General features: G+C 51.5%; 1 long non-coding RNA gene across 1 annotated transcript; it reads left to right on the top strand.

Moving 5' to 3' along the window:
• On the top strand, nucleotides 12-25,156 carry LOC108638001. Its single transcript, XR_001919522.1, has 3 exons — nucleotides 12-106; nucleotides 703-775; nucleotides 24,118-25,156. It is a non-coding gene; the product is annotated as an uncharacterized LOC108638001 (long non-coding RNA).

Here is a 27,472-nt window from a genome sequence, read left to right as displayed (position 1 = left end):
ATATGCCCAGGGCCCGGCCCCCTTGTTGACGTCACCGTCCCTCACTCGGCAAACTTCTCGATATCTCCGGCCCTTGTGAACCCAGCCCCGCACCGTCCGGCAAGAGGTCTGTCTTAGCCTCGATCTGATCATCTGCATCACCCTCGTGGCCTTGGGGGTCTTGGGGGCTGCATTCTGGACCACTCGGCGGGAGGGGATCCCGGCCGGTCTCCCCGGAGTTCCTGTGACGCAATTAGCCATATAAGGAGCTCGGCCGGCGCGGCTGAGTGTTTGTTTGGTATCCTAGCAATTACGTCAGAGGGAATCCCTCGCTCGCTCGCGCGCTCACCCGGCGCGCCTGCGGAACCCGCCCGCGCCTGCGCAGTCCAGTGCCGCCCGGGGGACGGGGGAGGGCTGGTATTAATAGGTTATTAGACTGACCCGGCAAAGGATCCCGGGCTGGGGAGACCCCAACTTGGGGGTCCATATCCCTCTGGCCGCCCCTCCCATTTCCCCTGATGGTGCAGCGCCCTCTCTCGAGAGGAAGGTCAATCTTCAAAAGGAGACTGGGTTTGTGGTTGTAGTCACATAGGCGAGGAAACTGAGTCCCGAGACAGGAGAAAGTGGAGGTGCGGGTGGAGTCCCTAGGCTCGTACGAGCTTCTGCCCTGACTAGTTGTGCAACCTTGAAAAAAAATTTTTTTTTCTTCTCTCTGAACTTCAGCTTCACTTTTCCCGGATGGACAAAGAGTGTGTATATTGGACCCTACTGCCCTCAGAGGTGCGGCGTTTGGGAGGTACGCGGGTTTGGAGGGGGAGGGGAATGAAACTTGAGGTGAAGTGTCCCTGCTGCTGCTGGTGCTCCCCTTTCTGCTTTATAATCCTATTCGTCGTCAGAAATATGTGTGACGGCGGTGGGGGGGGGTGGGGTGGGAAATAAATGATAGTAATAATAATGATATAATAATAATAATAGATGCCACGTATTTAGCATTTACCAAATACCGGTCCTTGTACTAAGCCTTTCAATACAAGGTTTTCAATCCTTGTACAGCTTCAGAAAATCTTCATTTTATAAAAGAGGAAAAGGATAAATCGCGACTTGCCCAAGATCTCAAGAAATTCAAACCCAGAATTCTCGTTCTGTTCCTCCGAGAGCTGCCTGTTTCAGTGACACTCCCTGAAAAACCTGGGTGTTGGGATTATTGAAATAACAACTTCCAGTGGTGGGGAGTGATACACCTTGCAAACCTCTTCCTGTCTGCTCACAGCATACACTATTATAACCCAGGTTTCGGGTCGGGCTTGGGGGGCGATGGCGGAGGCAGGGGGTGGGGGTGGGTGGGAGCAAGCTGCTTACTTGGCTATCCAGTTAGGAAATGTGGTTCAAGAGTCTAATTAAGATATTTCAGACCCTGCTAGGAAATGTGGTTCAAGAGTCTAATTAGGGTATTTCAGACCCGGAAGCCTCCAACTCTTTGGCACATAGTGGTAAGGATCTCACCAGCTGCTTCATAAACCTGAGTTCCTGGCATTTCTCTCCCAGGTTGGAGCCTGGCTCAGCCAGGGCACAGAGGAAGAAGCACCTTAAAACTGTTGAATCCCACAGGCCCAGAGAGGGGGAGGGCTGGCTCCTGGTCACACATTAGGTATGAAGCCAAGTTGGAGGGGTTAGGTCTTCCTCATTCCCAGCAGACTTTTGATTCCCTGTCCCCAAAGTGGGGAGGAGGGAGGGAGATGGGGAATGCTGAAGGGACATGGGCTCAATACAGGGAGGTTGAGAAAAAAGCCCAGCCTCAAACACCTCGTTCCCCCACGCCCCCTCTGTCTGCCACCAGTCTGGGAGTAGGGAGGGGACTAGGAGATGACACAGCAACCACCAGCAGGCAGTGACTCGGCTCCAGCATCAGACAGGGAGTGACCCCTCATTCCTGTTCTGTCCAAGCCCCTCATCTCTCCCACGGAATAAAGGAGACACATAAATGCCTACCTTCGCTGCTCAGAGACCTTCATACCCCAACCGAGGTGGCCCCTATGACCACACAACTGCTGGCATGTCCTCAAAGGGGCATACTTGGCATTCAGGTTTCACACGTACACACAGACACACACACACCGCACATAGAAACACACCTTCACATGGTTACCAACACATGTGACGGTACATCCTCACTATAGATACTTGTGGTTGCTCTTTACACACAATGACAATTGTGTGTTAATTCTTTTGAGCACTTGTATTAATTTATTTAATTCTCACAACACTCCTAGGAAGTAGGAACTATCATTTTGCAGGCAAGGAAATAGAGGCCCAGAGAGGTGAAGTCACTTGCCTCGAGTCACACAGCAAAGTAGTGGCAGAGCTAGGATAAGAGTGTAGCCCCTGCTTTTAATTATTATTAAATGAGTTACATGTGTCGATATATTGACAGGCAGATGGTGACACTCATGCAGGCACTGGGCATTTACTGCCCTCCTCCCCCTGCCCCCCGCCCATAGGCAGACCCAGAAACTAGGTGCCTTGAGCTTACATTCTGACCCCACCACTTAGTAGTTGGATAAACTTGAGCTGGTGAAGTCTGGAGCCTGTTTTCTGTCCTTGGAGAAGAGGAGAAATAGTGCCCAGCTTATGACGCTGGTGGGAGGATCATGTGAAGTGAATATCTTGGAACATGCCTGGCACAATGGAGGGGCTTGTTTTGTTTTTAAAACAAAGCCACCCTAGGACTTGCCTGGTGGTCCAGTGGTTAAGACCCTGCACTTTCAAGGCAAGGTATGTGGGTTCAGTCCCTGGTCAGGGAACTAAGATCTCACATGCTGTGCTACCAAAAAAAAAAAAAAATTAATTCATTTAAAAAATAAGTAACGATAAAAAATAAAACAAAGCCACCAGACACACCAGATCACATTGCTGTTTTCTTGAGTCCTGAGTACTTTTGCCTTTGTGGGCCTCTTTCTCTATAAAGACATTTTTTAAAGTATTTCTTCATGACTGCATTGGTATAAAGACAAATACTGAATATTAAAACATTTCACTTGACCTAGAAGTTCAGTTCTTCTTGGGTTTTCTTGGGTTGGCCAAAAAGTTTGTTCAGGTTTTTCCAGAAGATATTAGGGAAAACCCCAAATGAACTTTTTGGCCAACCAAAGAAAAGAATTTAAACAGTTATATGGGCCCCTAAAGTTATCACAGGTCCTAGTACCATGCTCTCTGCACCTAAGGGAAAAATTGGCCCTGAAGACACACCACACACACACACACACACACACACACACCCTCACATTCACGCAGTCTCACTTGAGCATATACGCAGACATGCCCTCGCAGCATGGCGGGGGCAAGGCATGTCTTCCTCCATGAGGCTCAATACCAGGGAGCTTCCAGGAGGAAGAGGAGGACTTGAGTGTAGACGAGAGGGCGGGACCCCTGCCCTGGCTCCCAAGGGCTTGGGCTCTGCAGGTGATGGGGAGCAGGGAGAGCCCTGAGCCTCCTGTTCCTGTTGGGGGTGGGGAAGCAGCGACAGCTGCGGTTGCTCAGAGCATCCTGTAAACAGCCCGGGAGACCCAATTCTGCCAAAGGGAGCCCTCATTCTTTAATTCTTCCTTTGGCAAAACCCTTGCTACTGTGTTCCTCAATATCCCCACCCATAGGGCAAGAAGGTTAGATGGCCATGGGCTCTGAAAGTCCTTTCCAGCTCTGAAATTTAACAATAAAAATGACAAGGAGAGGCTTCCTGGTGGCTCCGTGGTGAAGCATCTGCCTGCCAATGCAGGAGACATGGGTTCGATCTCTGGTCTGGGAAGATCCCACTTGCTGTGGAGCAGCTAAGGCCCTGGGCCACAACTGTTGAGCCTGTGCCCTAGAGCCGGGGACCGCACCTGTTGAGCCCATGCGCCTAGAGCCTGTGCTCTGCAACAAGAGAACCCACTGCAAATGAGAAGGCCAAGCACTGCAACAAAGAATAGCCCCCACTCCCACAGCTGGAGAAAGCCTGCACAGAAGATCCAGCACAGCCCAAAATAAATAAATGAAATTATGAAAAAAAAAACAAAAGAGAAAGAACATACGGGAAGTAAACAGTTAGCTCTGCTCACATGAATTATCTCAGTTAATCCTCACACTACATCAGCCCCATAAGTAGGTTCTGATATTATTCCCATTGTACAGAGAAGGAAACCGAGGCACAGGGAGGTTAAACCTGAGAACAGGGTTTTTCAGCTGTTTCTGTGAAATCAAGCCAGCTGGGGAATCTGGTTACGACGCATGTCTGGTGTAGTCTTGTGTGTTTCCAGGCAGCCCCTGTGTGATTCCAAGGCTCTGGCTCCAGAAGACAGGCCTGTGAGAGTTTCTGAGGCGTGAGGGGGAGGGCGCACATGGGTGGGTGTAGGTCCTACTGCGGCGCCTGTGACCTCCAAGAGGGTAGAACCGAGCTGGTTAGTAACTGCTGGCTCCTCTGGGCCCAGGGTTAAGTAGTGAGTGTCACTGGCTGGCTGGGCCCACTCTCCATTGAGCTATCCTGGAGGCCTCCTGGAGGCGGTGTCTGTGGAGTTTCAGGGAAGCAGAGCATCCAAACTTGGGACTCAGCTTGCCCTTAGTACCCCTGCGTCCTGCATCCAAACTCCTCACTCACCACAGCCCACAAGGTCAGGCATGACCTGGCTGGGGCCAACCACTCCAGTCTCGCCTCCCCCTCCTCTTCTTCGTGTGGTCTGTCTCCCTGGTCTTCAGATCTTTGCATGTACTCTTCCCTCTGCCTGGAGCATGCCCCCTTTTCCTCCCTCTAGCTCATACTCTCTTCCTCCAGGTCTCAGCTCCTCTATTCCCTCCTCCAGGAAGCCCTCCCTGGGTTAGCACCCTTCCCTTGGAGAGCTCTCCTCCCCTCTATGCCTGTCTGGATTCATCACTCTCTGGGGACAATCTGCTCTTCTTCATTGGGGTGTCTTATTCAGACCTGAGTCGAGGTTGTCCAAGTCACAGCCACATCCCCAGCACAGTGCCAGGTACTCAGCAGGTGCTCAGTAAATATTTGTTGATTAAATAAATCTTCATCATCCACTCACTCACTCAGTTATCAACTCTGACAGACTGCCTTGGACAGAAACATATCTGTTCCTTTGCCATTTCATGGATTGAAGGGGGAAGATGCTATAGACTAACTGACAGGCGGGGCGGCTGTACACGGGTGTTGGGACCTGGCTCTCAGTGTTGGTAAACAGTCACCTGTCTGTCCTCCCTGTCTTTTCACAGCTGAGCTGGTGACCCTGGGTCCTCCCAGGGTCGAGGTGGACACATTGTCAGGGGTGGGGAGGAGGAGGCTTGGTTTACAGAATCCAAACCGTGGAGACAAAAAGACAGACACACAAATGTGCATGCACACCTCTCACCTTTGTCTGCACAGACACACAAAGAACGAAGCGAACACACAGTCACACAGCTTAACACACACTCTCGTGCACACACATTGCAGAAATGCACAGACACCGCACAACAGATACTGACAGGCCCGCAGCTCTACACACACAAACTGGCAGAGCTAGGCACCCCACTGCCACAGAGAGGCCCCCAGGGCTGTGGACTGGCAGAATTTCTTAGCTACCCACATTTGTGTGGAGGTTCCCGCCTCCAAGTCACTCGGACGCAGGGAAGCTTCACATTCTTGCTCAAAGTTGCATACGAACCTGCAGAACAAGGCACACAGAGACACAGCATCACATACTCAGACCCCATTACTATGTACCCTCTTTCCCATGCATGCTCACAGCTACACACGCGCAGTTTCACGTGTGAGGGCATGCAGGCACTGCTGAGCAGAGGCTACTCTCAGATGCTGACTTGTCTCAGGCCCTGGTCCAGAGGCCCTGTGAACCCCCTCACTGTGGGAGCCAACCTCTCACCCATCCTCAGACCCACACAGTGTGATGGTGTAGCACTGGCTATAACCACTCCAGGCATGGGGGTGGGGAGGTGGGAGCGCTTAGGGAGGCCTGAGCAAGTCAGGACTTGCTGGTGGAGGTGGGTCTGGGCAACTGCTGTCAGATCCTGAAAAGATTTAGATAAGGAGGGAGTCCGTGAAAACACTCTCCCTACTATAGACATCCAAGACCAAAGAAGAGGAAGCAGGAGAGCCTGCAGGAAGCTAAAAGGAAGGACTGGACCAAGGTGGATAACAGTTTTGGAGACCTTTACAGCTGCACTTTGAATGAAAATAATAGTAGTAATAATATAGCTGGCAGTCACTTGAGAAAACTAACCATGTGCCTGTTGCTCCTTACAGATCCGCTGTATTTTCTTGTTTAAGTCTTCTGATACACTATAAAGGAGGGCACTAGCAGTGTGACTCTGGGCAAGCAACTTCTCTGATCTCAGTTTCCTCATCTGTAAAGTGGAGATAATAACGGCACCTCCCTCCTAGCGTTTTGAGGAATAAATGAGTTTGTATGTAAAAATGCCTAGAACAGTGCCTGGCAGAAAATAAGTTCCCTGTAAGTGTGAGCTGCAATGGCAATAATTATTATTATCCCCTTTCAACGGATCAGGAAACTGAGGCCAGGAGCCCTTAGGGAACTTGCCCAACCTGCAGGTTTGTGTGAAGTGAAGACTGGTTCCGACACTGGTAGTGAGGCTCTGGGGTAGTGGGTGGGGGAGGCAGGGCCTCCCCACTTTGGGGTGTGTGTGCTTGCGTGCATGTGTGCGTGAGCACACGTAGGGTGATTCCATTGTTCTCTGCGCAAACACCCAGACCCCATCCCACCCCCAGCAGGTCATCTAACTGCTAGCCACAACCCACAGCCTCACAGTCATACCCAGTGCGGGTTTCCTCTTTATGGCCCAGGGGCCTCCCCACCGGCTGACCCCCCCTCCCCTGCCTCCCCTTCCTGCACCTTGAGGATGCCTGTGGCTGGACAGGGTGGTCTCAGGCTGGAGCTGCCCCGTCCCTGACTCAGGCCTGTGCCCCCTCACTGACCCGAATGCGGCCTGCCTGGCCCCCACAGCCAGACAGCCACGCGGGGGTGTCGGGGGAGGGGTGTCACAGTGGGCCACGTGCCCGCACCCGGGGTGGCTGAATTCCGCCTGTGATTCAGTCGGCTTGTCTGGGTCGCTGGGGGTGCCCTGGTCTGTGATGTCAGCGGCCAGGTATGCGTCCGGGGTTTCTCTGAGTGTGACTCAGGCCCAGAGCTACCCTCTCCCTCCTGCAGACACGGGCAGCTTTCCAGGGCTGGCGGCCGGCAGGCAGCCTGACACTCCCTTCCCGGCCCCCTCCACGCCCTCCACACCCCTGAGCTGTGGGAACAGCGGACTAGGGGACTGGCAGGAGGCAGATTCCAGAGGCTCAGACCCCAGGCCAGCCCCAGCAGCCCACCGGAACCTCCCCACCTCCCCTGGAGACCAGGACTAACAGATTGTTATGGGATGGAATTCATTCATTAACTTATTCATTCAACTAGCCATTCAAACACATGTTCTCAGCACCTCTCCTGTGTCAGGCTCTCCAGACACTGGGGACAGAGCTGAGAATAAGACAGAAATTCCTCACAGTGCCCCATCAGAGCCTGAAAGTTTTATAATATTATTATTGCTATTGTTATCCCCCCTCCCCAGATCCCACCAGGCTGCAAGACTCAGGCTAGTTTCTGTTCCTCCAGGCAGCTGTCCAAACAGCTCCAGTTACTTTTAATCCTTGGCTCCCAAACAGCCCCTGGGAGGAAGTCCTTTCAGGACTCTGACCTTCAGCCAGCCTGCCGCAGCAGGTGCCTCTCCTTCCCTCTTGGACTTTCCTCGTTCTCCATTCCAATGAATGATTTAAGCCTCTGTTCTCCCTACCCCCAAACTTTTACCCTCCACTGCCTTTCCTAGAACCTGAGCTTCATCCATGATCGGCCTAGCAGACACCGAGGGCTCCCTAGGTCCTTATACCAGGGTCAAGACTTAGAGACACATCTTCATCTGGTCACAGCCACCCGTGGAGGAAGCCTGTTGTCACGCTCATTTTATAGGAAGGGAACTGACACTAAACCACACAGCTAATGCCTGAGCCTGTAACTCATATTCTGGACACATGCTTACAGGGCACACACAGAGAGGAAGTAACAATACTGCTGACAGTCAAGTGTGGTATTTCATAAGTTTATTCTGTGCTGAGCACTTTCTAAACGTTCTCTGTAGGAATTCATTTACTCCCCACAACAGTCCCATGAGTGTGGGCAATTATTCCCATTTTACAGATGAGAAAACTGAGGTCCATAGAGGTCTTAATGCTAATACGGTTCAAGTCCACAAATACTGACTGAAATCCAGCTATGTTTCCCAGTGTGGTGATGCTGAAAATCAGAGCTATACAACTAGACACGGCTTACCAAGAGCTGCAAAGCTGGAAGGCACACATAGGAGACACAGAAGCATTCACACAGTTACACAGATGTGCACTCAACGTGGACACGTGAGTCACAGATTCATTTACTCAACAGTAATTACTGAGTACCTACTGTGTGCAGAGAAGTGCTGGGAATGCAGCGGTGACCACGACAGCCCTAGGCCCTGTCCTCATGGAGCACACAGCCCCATAGGGGAGACAGTAAACAAAGAAATATATAACTAAAGACTGATAAATTCTGTGCAAAGAACTGAGAGATAACTGACTGACAAACGCAGCCACCTGCACAGTCGCACAAGATGACCATACACAGAGATCCAGAACTGTACACATACACACACAGAGACAGGCAAGCTGAAAGCAAAACTGTACACACCCAAATGTGTGTATCTGTAGTGCTGTGTACATGCCGCTGCTGCTGCTGAGTCGCTTCAGTCACGTCCAATGCTGTGCGACCCCATAGACGGCAGCCCACCGGGCTCCGGCATCCCTGGGATTCTCCAGGCAAGAACGCTGGAGTGGGTTGCCATTTCCTTCTCCAATATACGTATATAGGTACTTACATAGTCATATTTCACATACGATTACACAAAAAGACTCAAGTACACACACCCAAACACACAGTCAGCAGGGTTCAGATACCCATACATCCAGTTGGTGGTGGTGGTGTAGTCGCTAAGTCAAGTCCAACTCTTGCAACACCATGAACTGTATAGCCCACGAAGCTCCTCTGTCTATGGGATTTCCCAGGCAAGAATATTGAAGTGGATTGCCATTTCCTTCTCCAATACATCCAGTTACACAAGTGCAAACTGAGGAAACCACTGCCTGAGTCCGTCAGTTGCTCTCACACACATGAAGGGAGCCCTCATAAGCATGTTCTCACACAGGAAACCGCAGATAGAGACTGTCACGGACAGAATCACTCACCTACAGCCACAACCATTCACAGTCAAACACCCAGTTTTTTCTCTCTGCTTGGAGATTTGCCCCAGCCCTGGTCACATGAAGCTACTGGTTCGGGGGTGTCGGGTGTGTGTGTTGGGGATGAGTTATTAAAACCTCCCAGCTGTGGACAGCTTCCCGGACACAGGATGGAAGGGTTTTGGGCTGCCTGTCTGATGAAAGAGCATCGAGGAAGACAGGCAAGAAACCCCGAGGGGAGCAGGGAAAGGAGCGGGAGGGAGCTCTCGCGCTCTGGCTCCGGTGTGTGTGTGTGTGTGCCCTGCCTGTCTCCACTGGTTGGGACCCCAAACTCCACAGCGCACCGGGGAACCTGGGAGTCTGAGGCAAAAGCAGGCCAGAGAAGTGTGCTTGGATCTATTTTAGTTGTTATTATTTGGGGGAATGTGAGACAGCCACCGCGCGGGAGATGCTGGACAGACAGACATGCCGGGGAGGAGGGGGCGCAGACGGACAGATACCCAGCGGAGGCGGTCCTAGGTCAGACAGGAGGAGCGGGTGACAAGCAGACGGCGGCTGTCTAAAGGGAAACCGGCAATTTGGGGGCCTGGTTCTCCCCCGCTCCATCACCGCAGCGCCCCCCCCACACCGGGCTCCCGGACGGCTCGTCTGTCCGCCCGGGCCGGTCCTGGTTGCACCCTGTGCGGCCGCGCGGCCAGGCCCGGGACAAACAGCCTTCACGTTGCTAAGCGACGGCGTTCCACAGCCCGTCGCGTCACCGCGTCTGCGCGGGCGGAGGGGCGGAGAGCGCGGAGACGGCGGCTGAGTCGTTTGTTGACGTTGCCTGGCGACCGCCGAGGCGCTGCCAGGCAACGCCGGCCGACTGTTCATTCTCTTAAAGAGGCAGGAACATTTTACTGGATCCGGCTGGACCGCGCGGCGTGACTGAGGCTCTGCAGGGAGAAGGGAGGGTCGCTGCCCAGGCGTTGGAAAGATTTAGGGAATCGGAGGCTGGCTTACACCCTCCTAGAGTAGAGAAAAGGGTATAAGCTGGGGACTGTTGATATTTGAACTAAAGTTTTTAAGATGTTAGTGCAAGATGTTAGATCGATTGCACACGTGCATAGGGTACACTTGTAGGCACGCACTTCCACGGGAGAGTGGGTGGCAAAGATAAACCGATAGAGAGACCTGGGTTCAAATATCCTTTCTGTGACCTTGACCTGTAACTTCTTTTTTCTGAGCATCTTTGCTTCCTGAAATGGGAGTGATAGCATCATCCGCCTCCAGAACTCTGACTGTATGAAATACTGTTAAGTACTTAGTACATAGTAAGTGCTCTGTACGTAACAGGTGAAATTATATTCTTTAATAACTGAATTCTTTCCCTACCTCACTGGGATTTGGAATGAGATGGTATTTGTAAAGTACTTACTGCAGCACAGAGTGCTAAATACACAGGGGCTGTCATATTATTGCTGATGTTTTAACTATCATTTCCTCTATTCTATGAAATAACACATCGCAGGGCATTGTCAGTCATCGCCTTTCTTTGTGTCTTGGGGTGCAAAGGCAAGGAAATCAGGCAGATGTGATTGGAATTTTTGTTCTACTGGCTCCTGGCTGTGTGACCTCAGACAAATGCCTTGCCTTCTCTGACCCTCTGCTTTCTCTTCAGTGAAACCTGTGATCTCTCACTTCTCACATAGTCACTTCCAGGTAACGGTCCTGGGTGAGGGGTCCGCTCTCATGGGGTGTGTCAGGTCACTGCCCCATGTCTGCAGCATGACTCATGGGGCTACATTATGTAAAGCTCTTAGATTCTGCACAGAGGGCAGGTTATATAAACGTGTTTAATGTGCATCCTACATGTCAAGCCTAGGGAGGGGACCTGGCTTGCTAAGCCTGCAATTGCCAAACTGTGGCACTGGCTGCTTCTAGGAAGTCAAGCCTATCATGTATATTGCCTCATGCAAAATATGCCTCTATTGGGGTCTCTCTATCCCCCTAAATGCTGTGTCTCAGTCTCTGTCTCTTAATATGTCTTCAGTTTCCCTCTTCATCTTTCTGCTGTCTCTCTGTCTCTGTTATGCCATCTCTGTGCTTTTCTGTCACTCTCTATCTCTGTTCCCCTGAGTCCCTTTCTGGGTTTCTGCCTCCCTCCCACTCCCCTTTCTCTGGGTTTTTATCCATTTCTGGGTCTCCCTCTGTGTCTCTGTGATTCTGTTTAATTCATTTAACTCCCAAATTTGATCCCAGAGTCCACTGATTCTGAACAGCACCAATCCCCTCACAACTGAGTGCTGTGGGTGTCGGGATGGTTCCTCTGCTCCTTGGGCCTCTGCTCTTTCCTTTGTGCAAAATCAGATGGAGTACCAAGTGGCACTAAAGGTAAAGAACCTGCCTGCCAGTGCAGGAGATATAAACAATGTGGTTCGATCACTGGGTCGGGAAGATCCCCTGGAGGAGCGCATTGGCAACCCACTCCAGTATTCTTGCCTGGAGAAGCCCATGGACAGAGGAGCCTGGCGGGCTACAGTCTGTGGGGTTGCAAGGAGTCAGACACGACTGAAGCGACTTAGTGTGCACACACGGCAGTGCAGATTGACAGGGAGCCCCATCTCCTCAGCAACTTGATAAAGGTGGATTGCCTCAGTCCCACACCCAAAAGCTGTGGGTCAGAATCTGAGAGAAGGAGGTGGCAGAGATTATAACATGGGAGAGTCTGCCTGAGAGATTCTGAACAACTGATCTGAGGCCTCCACACGTGTCCTGATGCCAGGTGTTATTTCTTAATGGTTTTTTAAATTGAAGTATAGTTAATTTACAATGTTGTGTTAGTTTCAGGTGAACAGTAAACTGATTGAATTATATGTGTGTGTGTATATATATATATATATACATATATACTCTTTTCCACATTCTTTTCCCTTTTAGATTATTACAAGATATTGGGTATAGTTCTCAGTGCTGTACATAGGTCCCTGTTGGCTGATGCTAAGTTCTGATGCCACATAATAGGTGAGGTTCCATGGAGACATGGCCAGGGACAAGAGTGATCTCCCCTGCACGTAGAGGGTCCTGAGTGTGGACAGAGCAGGGGGTCAGGGTACGGAGAGAGACAGATAGCAAGACTCAGACAGACAGAGACAAAAAGATAGAGGCAGAGAGATATGGAAACAGAGAGATAAAGCCAGAAATTGCATTTTCTGCACACTGCCTGAAAATGCACCTTCATGGTGGAGGGCCACGTACCTACCTGCGTGCGTGTGTGTGACTGTATTCAACAGGTCGATGCAGGCAGCACTGGGGTGTGCCGGGTCCAGTGCTGGGACTGAGTGTGGGAAGCGGATGCTGGGCTGGGAGGTTCTGGGTGGACCCTCTCTACATGTACCTGCCTGCCTTTAAGCCAGTGTCCCGGGCCAGCATGGGTGACTAGCTGACAACTGGAACACCAGTCAGGCAGCTTCTTCTGTCAGGCCACCACTTTCTACGCCCACTGGGTGCGGCTAATGAGGATATAGCTCCAGGGGTCCTGGGGCCCATGTGGATAAGTTTGGGTATAGCTCCAGACTCCGAGGGTGTTGTGAACTTGGGAAGAACCAACCTAATAGAGGGGTACCATCTTTGGAGCCAGACTGAGCTGACTCCTTAGGCAAGCTGAATGACCTCTGGGAGCCTTGATTTCTGCATCTGTAAAATGGGGAGGATAAGGACTTGTGTGAGGATTTTGTGAGCTCTCTTTCACAAAATGGTAACTGCTGCCATCTATTGAGGGCTGGCCATGAATGTGCCTGTCAGCAAATTCTGCAGCTCTGCCTTCAAACATCTCCAGAATATGATTCCTGTTGCCCCTTGTCCAAGTTGCCATCACCTCTTGCCTGGACTATTGCCTGGGTGGCCTTGCTGGTCTGCCTGCCTCCACTCTGGCCTCCCGAAGCCCATCCCCATATACAGCTGGAGGGATGCTGTTTAAATCAAAGTCAGTTCATGTCCCTCTTTTGCTCAAAACCCTCCCCTGGCGTCTAACTCACCCAGAGTAAAAGTCAAGGTCCTCACCATGGCCCATAGGCTCCTTGTCTCTGCCACTCTCCTTCCCCTCCCTTTCTCTGCTCCAGCCACACCAGCCTCCTCCTGTTCCTCCAACACACCAGCCGTGTTCCCCCCCTTAAGGCCTTTGCATCTGCTGCTCTCTCTGACCCAGATGCTCTTGACCCAGATATCTCCACCGGCTCCTTTCTCACCAACTTTCAGTCTTTGCTCAAAGAATCACCATCTCATGTCGGCCTTCTCTGACCACCCTATTTGAACTGGCAACTTCAACCCTCCCTTCCTCTCTACCTCCCCAGCACTGCTACTTTCCAATGTGCTATGTAAGGTCCATCATCTCCTTCCCCACTCCCAAGTGAGCTTCTGGGAGGAAAGGGACCTTCATCTTGTTCACTGTTGAATTGCCAGCGCTTACCACAGTACCTGACACATAATGTGTGCTTGAGAAATAGGCTGAACGAATGAATGACGTGCCGGGAGTGTGCCACGAGTTCTAGGTCGGTGAATTCACTGAATCCTCCTGTTGAATCCCTATTGTCACAACAGCCCTCTATGCGAAGCGCTACTCACTGCACAAATACGGAAACTAAGAGTCAGAGGGGGAAGTCCCTAAGACAGACCCGAGGTAGATTACCCTGCCTTCAGGGGCGTCCCTGCTGACCGGTGCGTTGTCTGTGTTTATCCTCATCATCCCCATGTTTATTTCAGGGCCCATTCCTTCTTTCCTTGGCTGCGCGGCCTCTATTACTGAGTCCCAGACAGCTCCCTTCAGACTCTACGAATTTCTCGGGGTTTCTGACTCCGGAGCCCAGAATCTCTACTTCCGCGTTGCCGTCTCCTCGGGTCCCTGCGCCCGGCGGACCTCCGGAGGCGAAGGCCCCAGCCTGGTGCGCCCACCCCGCCTCCGCGCCCAGTCTCGGCCCCGGTGCGGCGGGACTCCAGCGGGCAGCCTGGGGCGGGCGGGGCCTGTTGCCCGGAGACCAATGTTTTGCCGCGGCAAACTGGGTCTCTGGGCCACCGCGGGGGGGCAGCCTGGGAACCCGAGCAGGGCGTGGGAGCGGGCTGGGGAGGGGCGCCGGTGGCCGGGGGTCTGGGGCCGAGAGAGCCCGGCGGATGTCTGGAGTCGGGAGGGAATCGGAGACCCGATTTGAGGGGAATGAAGTAGGAATATTGGGCAGTTTCGGGAGACAAGGGGGCTGGATTAGGCACGAGAAAGAGTATTAGGGATCAGTTTGAGGGAGGTGGGGCGGGATTTGGGGAAGACAGGTGATGGAGGAAGCTTGGAGAAGCCACGGGAGGAGTTTGGGAGGGCGGGTGGGGGGTGGCGGGTAGAAGTTGGGGATAGTTTGAGGGACCCGGGACAGGCTCCCCCCACCCCAACCTCGACATGGATGAGTGAAGGAGGGCGTGGGAAACTGGACGTTTAGGGTATTCAGAAATGACAGAGGACTGGTATGATGGCAGGGAGTTTGGGTAGAGAGCTGATATTTGCAGGCCGAGACAAATCTGCAGCCCGGGACAGAGCTGAAATTTAGCGGGGACCAAGAAGTGAGGGTAGAGAGCTTGGGGGAGATACGGATCCCTGAGGAGAAGGAGGAGGCTTAAACGGGACGGAAACAAGGGTGAATCAGAGGAGAGGGTGCCCTTGCCACTTCCAGGTTCCTGGCGGGAGGGCCTCTCCCCGCCCATTGTCCCCGGCCTGGCCAGGACGTCCGGAGACATCCCTGGGGACGCGACGTCGGGGTTATGTAATACCGCCAGGCCCCGGGGAGGGGCGGAAGTTAGGACTCCCGGGTTCCTTTCCACGCCCCATCCCAAGGGAGGGACAGGGATCGGGATCCCCAAGCGGCTTGTGACATCACATGTGGGCGGAGTCCATCAGAGGCAAGAACTCGTTTTCTTGCTCACCCCCCTCACCCACCCCTCAACCTCATTCGGGAAGCGGGGACTGAGATGAGACCCTGGGTGGGGAAGGGTATTCCTAGCAATGCCTCTGGCTGAGGCGGCCTGATGGCCCCGGCTGTGAGGCAAGAGATCCAAGGAGTGCTGATCCCTTTCATTCGATTCATTCGACAAACATGAGCCCCTACTGTTGTGCCAGTCATGTCCTGGGTGATGGGGAACAAGCCACAAACAAAACAGAAGTCCCTGATACCAGCGGCCCCTGATTCTGTGCCCAGACCTACTCCATCCCAGTCAAAGGTGGCAGAAACTAGACCTTCTTCATTAAACAGAGCCCCAAACCACGGATCCTCCCACCCAGCCTTCCCTGGTGTAGGGGGCAGGACACACTGGCTCAGCTCCTAAATCCCCTGGTCTCTGAATGACTGCATCCCTGTTGCCCCCACCCCCGTGGCCTGTCACTTCCTCCCATCCTCATGCCCCCCACAGGGCATGACTAGAGATGCTGGTCGTTGTCGAATCACTCCGACGTCATTACAGCCGGCTGTGCTATCACCGTGTCCCTGAGTTGTCATCCAGAAGCCTCAGTCTGTCCCTATCATCACCTCTGGGGCATGAGGAGGGGGCACTGCCCTGCAGCCAGGGACGCCTCAGCCCCCCAAAGGCAGTGACTTGCTTCCATCCAAATCCCTCATAAGAAGGTTCTGGAAGGCACCTTCCTTGCTTTCCTCACTCCTCCTCCAGGCAGCCTCCTTGAACTCCCAGTCACTCCCCTCCAGGTCCTTGGGCTCTGGACCCTGGCCCTTTGGACTTGTTCCTCTGATTGCATCTGCTCCCATACCTTCAAGTTTGAAGAGCCTTCACAGCCAGACCCTTGAAAGGACACATTCCCACATCTCTCCAAAGCCTCAATTTTCACTTCTCTTAAATGGGTATAGCAGTGGTGCCTGGCTTACACACTGGGTGATGAGTGATTTGGACAAGGTCACTTCTATGATGGGCTTAGCACAGGCCAAGGCACAGGGGATGTAGGTAATAGTGAGAAGTAGGGATCAGAGGGAGGAGGGAAATTTACTTTTTCAAAGTATACTCTTTTGTATTTGCCAATGTGCTTCTGTGCCAAGTCGCTTCACTTCAGCTGTGTCTGACTCTTTGTGACCCCGTGGAGTGTGGCCCACCAAGCTCCTCTCGCCCATGGGATTCTCCAGGCAAGAATACTGGGGTGGGTTGCCATTCCCTCCTCTGGCGGATCTTCCCAAACCAGGGATGGAACCCACCTCGCTTATGTCTCCTGCACTGGCAGGTGGGTTCTTTACCACTAGCGCCACCTGGGAAGCCCATTTGCCAGTAGGCTGCTGCTGCTGCTGCTAAGTCGCGTCAGTCATGTCCGACTCTGTGCGACCCCACAGACAGCAGCCCACCAGGCTCTCCCATCCCTGGGATTCCCCAGGCAAGAACACTGGAGTGGCTTGCCATTTCCTTCTCCAATGCATAGAAGTGAAAAGTGAAATTGAAGTCGTTCAGTCGTGTCCGACTCTTAGCGACCCCATGGACTGCAGCCTACCAGGCTCCTCCATCCATGGGATTTTCCAGGCAAGAGTACTGGAGTGGGGCGCCATTTGCCAGTATATGTTCCCTCAATTTTTTAAAATACCTTTTTTTAAAAAAGTTTAAAAATGACCCTCTTTGGACTAACTTTGAAACTTACCGGGGCCTCCTCTACCCACACCTGCCCTTCCTCCTCTTGGGCCTCATGTCAAGGGTGACCCCACCATCCCAGTCTCACCTGAGCAGAGACGTGGGCCTCATCTTGGGCACCTCTTTGCCATCACAGTCTCTCAGCCACCAAGTCTGGCCCTTCTTGCCGTCTCACTGTCTTTCAAATCTGCTCTTTCCTCTCCTCTCACTCCTCCCTAGGTCCAGGCCCCTCCTCTCCCCCTCCTTTCCTCAGTCTACCTCCAGGAAGCAGTCAGAAAGGTCTTCAAACCTGCCTGGGTCCTTCCCCTCCTCAGAACCTGCCATGGCTTTCCCAGTGACCCTGGGGGAAATAGTCCAGGCTCCTCATCATGGCCCATGGGGCCCAGGGTTGTCTAGCCCTTGCTCACTTTTCTAGCCTAATTCTTCCATCCAGCTGCACGATTCTTCTTGCCTTAAAGGATCCTCCAGCCCAGTCCCTTTGCCTGCTGGTTGACGTCCCATCCAGACAACATAACCACCAAGGCACCTGCCTAGAGCTCAGTGGCTACTACGGACAGGCACAGCACTTGAGGGTGCCTTCCATCCGCAGCCGAAGGCTTCTGCTTGAATTTTCATCGAGACATCATTCTACAGGGCAGTTTCTGTTCTGTGGTATTTCAAAGACTAGAAAGATGCAGGCACTGAACCTCAGGTGAGCGTGGTATAAAATCTTTGAGGCTGATTCTGAGGGTAGGCACTGAAAGAGTCACAGGATATCAGAATAGGAAGGTGCCCCTCAAGGATCCAAGTGCAAAGGGGAGGCCCAGGCCCAGCGGGAGCAGGGTTCTCGGCTCTTCGCACTGCATGGGGCTATCCTGTCCCACACTTGCAAGGAAGGGAAGAATCATAGTTGAATTGGGTTTGATGAGCCAAACAGTGGGGCGCTGGGCAGAACCCTGACTTGGTGACACAGAGACCCCAACTGTGGTGACAGCAGACCTGCCTCTGTCCCCAGTCTGAGCCCCAAACCTGGCTCAGGCTTGAATCCCTGACCCTTGGCATAGTATGAGCCCTGAACCTGGCTAAGACCCAGAACTAAGCCTATCGGATCCACTACAGAAACTAGCCAAGAAGTCAGAGCCTCACTCCAGCCCTCTGCCTGGCTGGTCCGGCGTGAATTCCTGTGACCTCTGCATCATACCCCCATAGAAGTGGAACTGAGGGCTGGGGGTGGGGGGAGACGGGGCGCGAGGTGGGCTTCAGAAAGGCGAGAGAGAATAGGGACAGGGCTTCTTCAGGAAGGGTGGGCTGAGGGATGGAGGCGAATGTCAGAGGGGGACTTGGGGAAGGGCGGCAGGGTTAAGAATAAGGCTAGGATACGGAAGGGGAAGCTGGATAACGGTCGGGGTGAAGAACAGAGGGGAAACTGAGGCGTGGGGGACCGGGAGACAGGGAACTGCGGGGCATGGAAGGGCTAGGGGCACTGATTCGAGGCTGGTGACAGCTCGGAAGATGCGGGTTGGGGTCGCAGTTGGGGGCAGCGCGGGGACGGCGGGGGCCGGTCGTCCGGCCGCAGCTACGCGGAGAGGCCCAGCTGAGCCCGGCCCCACTCCCCTCGCCCCCCCCCCGCTGCCTCCCCCTTCCGCTCCCCGGAAGCGCTGAGTCGTCCTGCCTTATCTGGGGGCCGCTATTTCGGGCTCCGCTCGGAGCGCGGGGACTATTTTTAGCGGCGCTCGGGTAAAAATGGACGCTGCGCCGCGCGAGTTCCCGAGGCCGCGCACGCTCCCTCGCGAGAACTGGGGGCCGCGCGCCTGAGTCACCGCCCGCCCCCCTGCGAGGAGCGCGGACACCCGCCCATCCGCACAAACTCTTGGATTCCTGAGCGCTTGGAAGCCAGCGCGGCTCAGAATATTCCAGGACCGTCGGGAAGCATCCACCCGGGCTCGAGCGGTTGAGGGCCGCGCCCCCTGGTGGCCCCTGCGGGGATCGCAGGCAGGGGCCGGGCCAGGAGTTCACACACCCCCAGAAACCACCCACGGCCGGCCACACACCGATTTTATAAATGAGGAAACTTGAGGCCGGGACAGGAACTGGGTTAGGGGCCTCGCATCATGAGTTGCAAGGTACTGCTCGTTCAGTTTCACCTCCAGCACTTCCCTTCATGGAGAACTCACTACCTATCAGAAAACTAGGCACCCTATGTTTTTATAAACAGCATTTAGCTAGTCACTGGACAAGTATTTATCAAGGGCTTAATGTGTACCAGGGACCGTGCTAGCGTGAACAAGACAGACCTCAAATATCCTTGGTGTTGTGGGACTGACATTCTAATGGGGGAGACTGAATAAATAAAAGATGATTTGGGACATCCATGGTGGTCCAGTGGTTAAGACTGTCCTTCCACTTCAGACGCATGGGTTCGATTGCTGGTTGGGGAACTTAAGATTTTACAGGACATATGGTATGCCCCTCCCCCCCAAGAAAAACCATAAGATGACTTCAGATTGTGGTAAGCACTGTTAAGAAAATAAAATGGGAGGATCTATTATAATTAGAGGAATGCTTTGGTAAAAGTGGGCTTCCCAGATGGCTCAGTGATAAAAGAATCCTCCTGCTGATGCAAGAGGAGCAGGAGACTTGGGTTCCATCCTTGATTCACCTGGAGTAGGCAATGGCAACCCGCTTTCAGCGTTCTTGCCTGGAAAATTCCATGGACAGAGGAGTCTGGCTGGCTACAGTCCGTGGGGTTCGCAGAGTGGGGCGGGACGGAGCACCCACACACTGAGAGTAATCCAGGGGAAGCCTTTTTCTAAGGAGGTGACACTCTAAAATGATCTGGTTTCATTCAGTCCCCTTACCCCATTTCATAGACTTGGAAACAGAAACCCCGAGAAGAATCACTTGGGGACTGAGCTTGTACAGTGTAGATTGCATGAGTTTTCACTCCATGATTGCTCAGCTTCAGTTTGGTTTCCTCCCGAGCCTGGGTGCTCATTACCTCCCAGCACATAGATGCCATTCATTATCAATAATAGTAATACTGATTACTGGTTTTTAAATAATAGCTACCTCTTATCCAGCACCTACTTTTTACTGAGCAGTCTACTAAATGTCTCACCTGTATTAATTCATATAATCCTCACCCTAACCTTCAGAGGTGAGGTCATAATCCCACACCCCATTAACAGAAGAGAAAATCTGTTTTCCCGTCTCCCTTTGCTTCCAGCCACATGAGTATCTCTGGTTTTGCCAAATTTCTTCTTGGTTTTTGGGAAACCACCCCTTTTTCAAGTTCAGTTCACCTGATTGTCTTGGGTCTCACCCCATCTCGGTTCCAGAGGATACCTGACCTAGGTCCAGCCAATCAAAGTATTCCAATTGGGCTGGACTTTGAGGACAGTGATTGGGTCAGAGGTGAGCATGTGGCCCATTTAAGACAATGAATGATGAGCCCTTGAGCAGGAGCCCTTTCTCCCCTCTGGGGTGGCTAAGAGGATGAGATATGAGCCTCAAGCTGTTAGGGCTGTCTTTGCTACTTCAAGGAATGTCTTCCTAAGGAGAAAATCAGAGAAATAAAAAACCCAGATATGGGACAGTGACTTCATATCATCGTTTAAGCTCCTGGATCAAGCTGTGACTGAAGCTGATTTTACCCCTTGACCTTTTGAAAGTGTGACCAATGCTTCCCTGAACCAGTCTGCAGTTGAAACTGAGAGACTCCCAGTTAATTCACTGTCGCTTTCTAACCACCCCCACAACCAGGAACTTTCTACCACCTCTATAACTGTACCTCCTGAAGTACCCATTCATTACACACACACATGCACACGCACACCCATGGAGGCATGGACTGCTTATATACACCTGAGCCCCCACCCCTCATCGGGCAGGCACTCCTGTGGTGGCTCTGGGTCTGCTCATCTTCCTGTGCCCAGGTATAGATCCGAATGAGAACCCGACTCTGAGGCTACTGTCCCGGGAAGGACCACTTTCCACTGTCGTCACTGGCCGATGGTGGGTTTACCCTACTGCACCCTCCAGTTTCTCCCACTGTCGGGACTGCAGCCTTGTCTGAGCTCTGCCTGCCTCCCAGCCTCTGCTTCGCCATCTCTCCTGCACTCCAGACCCATGTATCTGGAAGCTTCTTAGATGCCTCCCCCTGGTTGTCCCACAGAATTTGACCCTGACCTCAGTATCTTCCTCCTATGCCTCTGGTTCCTTCTCCCAGGCCCCCAGCTTCCGCTTAGTCCCACATAGACCCTGTCTCTTGGACCAAAGTCCTATTGACGCCTTCTTCCCCTTACTTCCCATAGCCCATCACTCATCTCCATTCTTCTTTTTTTTTTTTTTTTGCCACCCTGTACAGCTTGTAGGACCTTAGTTCCCCAGTCAAGGATCGAACCTGCGCCCCTTGCAATGGAAGCTGAGAATTCCTAACCACTGAACCGCCAGGGAATTCCTCTATTCTTTTTTTTTTTTTTTTAACTGCACTGGGTCTTCATTGCTGTGCTCGGGCTTTCTGAAGTTGCAGCAACGTCTTTAGTTTCCATGCAGGGCTTCGCATTGTGGTGGCTCCTCTTGTTGCAGAGCAGGGCTCTAGGGCACACTGGCTTCAGTAGTTGCAGGGCGTGGCTTGGTAGTTGCGGGCGCACAAGCCTCGGTGTCCTGCGGCACGTGGAATGTTTCCAGACCAGGGGTAACTGTGTCCCCTGCATTGGCAGGCAAACTCCTAACCGCTGGACCACCAGAGAACTCCTCCCTCCATTCTATCTTTTAAAGATTTTATATGCTCTCCTTCCTCCTCTTCCGTACTCTGACCCAGCTGCCTACTTGGCCCCCTTTCCCCACTTCTTCCTTCACATCTACACTCATCCCTGGTTTCCTGCCACGGATCTGCCCCCTCCCACCTGCAAGGATTTTGCTAAACCACAAGCCCGCTCCTTTCAGATCTCTCCCCTGCTCAGAGCCTGCTGTGGGTCCCCGGTGCTCTGGTCCTGTGATCTACAAGGCCTTCCGTGGCCTGCTGCTTTATTTAACTCCATCGCTTGCCCCCCACCCCTTCCCCTAACACTCGCCACTTCACCTTCAAACAACACTGCAACAGCCTGCCTTTCTCCAGTGCCTCACGCATGCCTCCGGACTTAAACGTTCTGCTCTCTCTGCCCAAATACCTTTCCCATCCTTCTCCACCTAGTGAGTAGTGCTCCGTGCTTTGAGGTCCACCACAGCGATCCCCTCTGCTGACCTAACATGACTCCCTCCCACCTAAGCCAGCTCCCAGCCTCTCGAGAAACCTGGTGGCTGTTGTAGCTCATTCTCTGCCTGGTAGCGTGCTGGGCCCTTTGCACACACGGCCTCTCTGACATCCCCCAACACCCTTCAAGGGACAGGAACAAACACTTACAGTTCCTGGATGTGGGACTCATAGAAGGAGTCCCAGCCAGGGAGGGGACAGAGTCAGGATTTGAACTCGTGATCTCATGCAGCCTGGTTCATCCATGAGTATTTTATCTCTGTTTTGTTTGTTTCGAGGGTTTTTTTGTTTGTTTGTTTTTTGCCCATGCCACCCAGCATGTGGGATCTTAGTTTCCTGATCAGGGATCAAACCTGCACCTCCTGTATTGGAAATGTGGAGTCTTAACCACTGTTCCACCAGGGAAGTCCCTTTATCTCCGTTTTGTAAGTTTTTATAATGTTTTTAGTAAGGTCACATGCGTGCGTGCTAAGTTACTGCAGTGGTGTTCAACACTTTGTGACCCTGTAGACCGAGCCCACCAGCTTCTCTGTCCATGGAATTCTCCAGGCAAGAATACTATAGGGGGCTTCTATGCCCTCCTCCAAGGGATCTTCCCGACCCAGGGATTGAACTTGGGTCTGTTAGATCTCCTGCCTCGGCAGGCGGATTCTTTATTACTGGCGCCACCTGGAAAGCCCGATAAAGGCACGCGTGTATATAATTTATGAATAAAAAGTGTACTCCAGACACCAAGTGGCTGCAAAGTACTACCTGGCACTGCGGTCTCTCTCGGCTAAGTAGCTTCTTCCCCTGGGTCTGGTGCAGAGAGGAATTTGAGAGCGTCCTTTAAGGCCATGTTTTTGATGTGAGCATTAGTTGCTCTGTTTGAATGTGCTTCTGACATGGATTGTTCCAGAACAATCACAAGAAATCCTGAGGCTCAGTGACCCCCGGAACAAGTGGCACCCCATCATCTGATGCCCTCCCAGATGGAGAGACAGCAAATCCCATGGACCAACGCTGTCCACAAGAAATAGGACGTGAGCTTGAATGGCCTAGTAGCTCCCCTGCAAAAGCCAAAAGAAACAGGTGAAAATAATCTTGTTCCTGTATTTTATTGAACCAGATAGATGTAAAAAATTATTTTAACATGAACTTAATATCATCAGTCTCCTTTTTTAAAAAAGAAAATTATTTATTTTTGGCCGCGCTGGGTCTTTGTAGCTGCTCACGGGCTTTCTCTAGTCGTGGTGAGCAGGGGCGTCTCTCTGGTTGCAGCGCGCAGGCTCCTCACTGCGGTGGCCCCCTTGTTGCAGAGCGGGGGCTCTAGACTGCAGGTTGCACTAGTGGTGCTCAGGCTTAGCTGCCCCAGGGCACGTGGAATCTCCCTGGACCAGGGATAGAACTTGTGTCCCCTGTATTGGCAGGCAGATTCTTAACCACTGGACCACCAGAGAAGGCCAGCAGTTTTCATAACGAGATAGTTTATGTTCTTTTTTTTTTTTTATCACTCTAAGTATATGAAATGTGATGTGGATTTTACACTCATGACATGTCTCATTTTGGACCAGCCATATGTCAAGTGCTTAAGAGCCACGTGTAGCCAAGCGGCTGCCATATTAGACATCGCAGCAGTAGCCAATCCCTGACCAGGGATCTGGGAGTATGGCTTCTTCAGAGTTCAGATTTAATGTGAGATGGTGTGCCTCCAGGTGACAGTAAGGCTTAACATCAAGAACCTAGACACTGAAGCCAGACTACAGGGTTCAAGCTCTGAAACTTCCAAACTGAAACTCTAGCCTCTCTGCACCTCAGTTTATTCCTCTATGAAAGGAGAATCGGCAAGACATCAGAGGGGGTTTTGTGAGGATTAAATGAATTAATAGATATTTAAATACTTAGAACAAGACTTGGCACATGTTAAGTGCTGTATGAGTGTTTGACTTTTATTATTATTTGGAATTTTGTGACAAAGAAAATCTCTCAACTCCACTTTCAGAGTTGAAGAATGAAAAAGACTCCCTTAAAGACTTCCCATCCTCATGGAAATGTCAGCATGGTGGACACACCCGACTTCTGACCATCGTGTGAAGGCCACCAGGACCACTCTGGGCTTCCAAGGGCGCGTGCTTGGACATTCCCCACCGGAACGGGGGCGTGCAATCACAAAGCTTTGGATACCTCCCAGCCCAAACTCTGCCGCATGTTTTCCTGCTCTCATTTTTCTGTTTTAATCTGTGTAATGGGTTGAATGACGTGCCCCTCTCCAACCCGCGATGAGTCCACCTGAGATCTGTGAATGGGAACTTATTTGGAAAAAGGGTCTTTGCAGATATAATTAAGGTTAGGCTCTCGAGATGATGTCACTGTGGATTATCCAAGTGGTCCCTAAACCCAATGTCAAGCGTCTTTACAAGAGAAAGGCAGTGGGAGGGGGGAGGAGATTCCCTGGAGGTCCAGGGGTTGGGACTCACGCCTCCGCTGCAGGGGGCACAGGTTCAATTCCTGGTCACGGAACTGAGATCCTGGATGCCGTGCAGCATGGTCAAAAATAAACAAACAACAGATGTGTAAGATCTGTACACTGAAAGCTAATAAAACGTTGCTGAGAGAAATTAGGGAAGACCTACATAAATGGAGAAGTAGATAATAAAAGAGAGAAAGAGAGAGACCAGCAGAGGGAAACTAGAGAGGGTTAGAGATGTGGTCACGTGAAAATAGGGAGAGATGAGACTGATTGAGTCACAAGCCCAGGAACACCTGGGGCGACCAGAAGCTGGAAGAGGCAGGAAAGGATCTTCCCCTAGAAAATTCAGAGGGTGGTCTAATGGTGAAGAATTTGCCTGCCAATGCAGGGGACCTGGGATCAATCCCTAGTCCAGGAAAATTCCACATGCCTCGGAGCAACGAAGCCCGAGTGCCACAACTGCTGAGTCATGAATCGAGAGCCTGTGCTACCTGATGAGAAGCCCAAGCACCTCAACAAAGAGCTGCCCCCACTGGCCGGAACTAGAGAAAGTCCGAGCACAGCGACGGAAATGCAGTGCCACCGAAAATAAATAGATAAAAGTAATAAGAAGAAAAGTTTAAAAAAAAACAGAGGGAGTGTGACCCTCCTAATATTTTGATTTATAATAGGATTTCCGCTCTCCAGGACTGAGAGAGAATAAATTTCTGTCGTTTTAAGCCAGCAAGTTTGTGGTAATTTGTTAGGCAGCCACAGGAAATGAATACAGCCTGTTTGGGGGCCTGTCCCCTTACACCCTGAAGACAGTTTCTATGGCTTTCAAATGCTGTCTCAAAGGAGAAAACTGAGGCTCAAAAAGAAGGCAGGGTTGGAATCAGATCTCAGGTCCCCAGAACCTCATTCAAGATCCAGGGGCCACTGTGGAAACTCACAAGGTATTTTGCCTGTTTTTTTTTTTTTTTTAAAATCCAGAATGCCTATTGAACTTTCTTTTAAGGCAGTGGTTGAGAACACAAGCTCTCACTGGAGTCCTGGTTTGTTTGCTTCTTTGCTGTGTGGCCTTGATCAAGAGACTAACCTCTCTATACCTCACTTGCTCCTTCTACAAAATAGGAATAACAAGATAAGTTATCTCAGGGACTTTCCTAGCGGTCCGTTGGTTATGAAGCTGCTTTCCAAATGCAGGGGATGCAGGTTTGATCTCTGGTCGGGGAACTAAGATCCCACATACCACAGGGCAACTAAGCCTGCACGTCGAAACTATCAAGCCCATGTTGCTCTAGGGCCGGCATCCCACAGCTAAGACCTGATACAGTAAAAAAAAAAAAGTCTTCTCAGAAGGCTGCGCTGTGGAGTACATGAGGACCAATCAACCTTGCCACTTGACATTGTCCTGAAAGTCTTTGCAAATGCTGTAGGACAAGAAAAATAAATGAGATATAAAGACGGGAAGGCAAGAGGGAATGCTACCATCTCAAAGAAAGACTAAGAGAATCAACAAACTATTTTAAACAGAGAATTAGGCCAGATTGCCTGGCCAACTGATAATATTCAGTAACATTAATCAGCTAGAAATTATAATAGAAACAAGATAAGCATGGACTCTAGGCGATGGGGCTTCAATAGTTGCAGCACGTGGGTTCAGTAGTTGCGGCTCGAGGGCTCTAAAGCACAGTTCAGTAGTTGTGGCATGGGGACTTAGTTGCTTCTTGGCATGTGGGATCTTCCTGGACCAGGGATCAGATTGGTGTCCCTTGCATTGCAAGGTGGATTCTTAACCACTGGACCACCAGGGAAGCCCCCACGCATTCCTTTTGACTTCCCATCACCCTTATGTAGACTACTATCTGATCTTCCCTGGACAACTGAGATCACTTCGCTACCGGGCTTCGGGCTTCCATCCTTGGCCATTCTCCACTCAGAATAAAATCCAAAATTCTTACCATGGCCTTTGCAATCTTACATAGTCTGGTCCCTTGATTGCCTTCTTTCTTGCCATTCTCCTCCTCACTCCATGCGTTTCATCTTTGTAGGCTTAGCAACTTTCTACCACAGGGGCTTTGCATGAACTGTCCCCACTGCCTTGAAAGCTCTCCTCCCTTCACCTGGTGGATTGCCAGTCATGCTGTAGATATCTTTAATGTTTCTTTGACGGAAAAAAACTCTCCCACCCTCCCATTCTCCCACTCCCAGTTAAAATGATGTTTCATACTCTCGTCTTTCATATAACACTTAGGTATTAGGTCAGGGATTCTTAAACTTAGGGTCTCAAGATCGCTTACGCTCTTAAAAAGTAATGAGGACTGGACTTCCCTAGTGGCACAATGGATGCATCCACCTGCCAGTGCAGAGGACATAGGTTTGATCCCTGGTCCTGGAAGATGCCACATGCCAAGGAGCAACTAAGCCCACGAGTCTCAACTTCTGAGCCCAAGTGCTGTAGCTACTGAAGCCCGAGCTCCTACAGCCTGAGCTCTGTGACAGAAGAAGCCACTACGATGGGGAAACCCTCGCAACACAGTGAGGAGTGGACCCCGTTCACTGAAACTAGAGAAAGTCTGGGCGTAGCAACGAAGACTCAGCGCAGCAAAAACTAAAAATAAATGCATAAAAAGTAATGAGGACTCCAAAGAACTTCTGCTGATGTGGATTCTATCTATCCATATTTACTATATTAGAAATTAAAGCTGAGATAGTTAAAGATTATTTATTGGTTCATTAAAAAATTTTCAAAAAAATCAGGTTAAGATAAATCCTATATTTTAAATTTAAAACCACCATATTTGGGGGAATTCCCTGATAGTCCAGTGGTTAGGACTCTGAGTTTCCACTGCAAGGGGCACAGGTTCCATCCTGGTCAGGGAACTATGACCCCACAGACCTTGAG

This window comes from Capra hircus, chromosome 18 (genome assembly GCF_001704415.2).
Source record: "Capra hircus breed San Clemente chromosome 18, ASM170441v1, whole genome shotgun sequence".
In the NCBI taxonomy this organism is placed as follows: domain Eukaryota; kingdom Metazoa; phylum Chordata; class Mammalia; order Artiodactyla; family Bovidae; genus Capra; species Capra hircus.
This window is presented reverse-complemented; position numbering and strand designations above follow the sequence as displayed.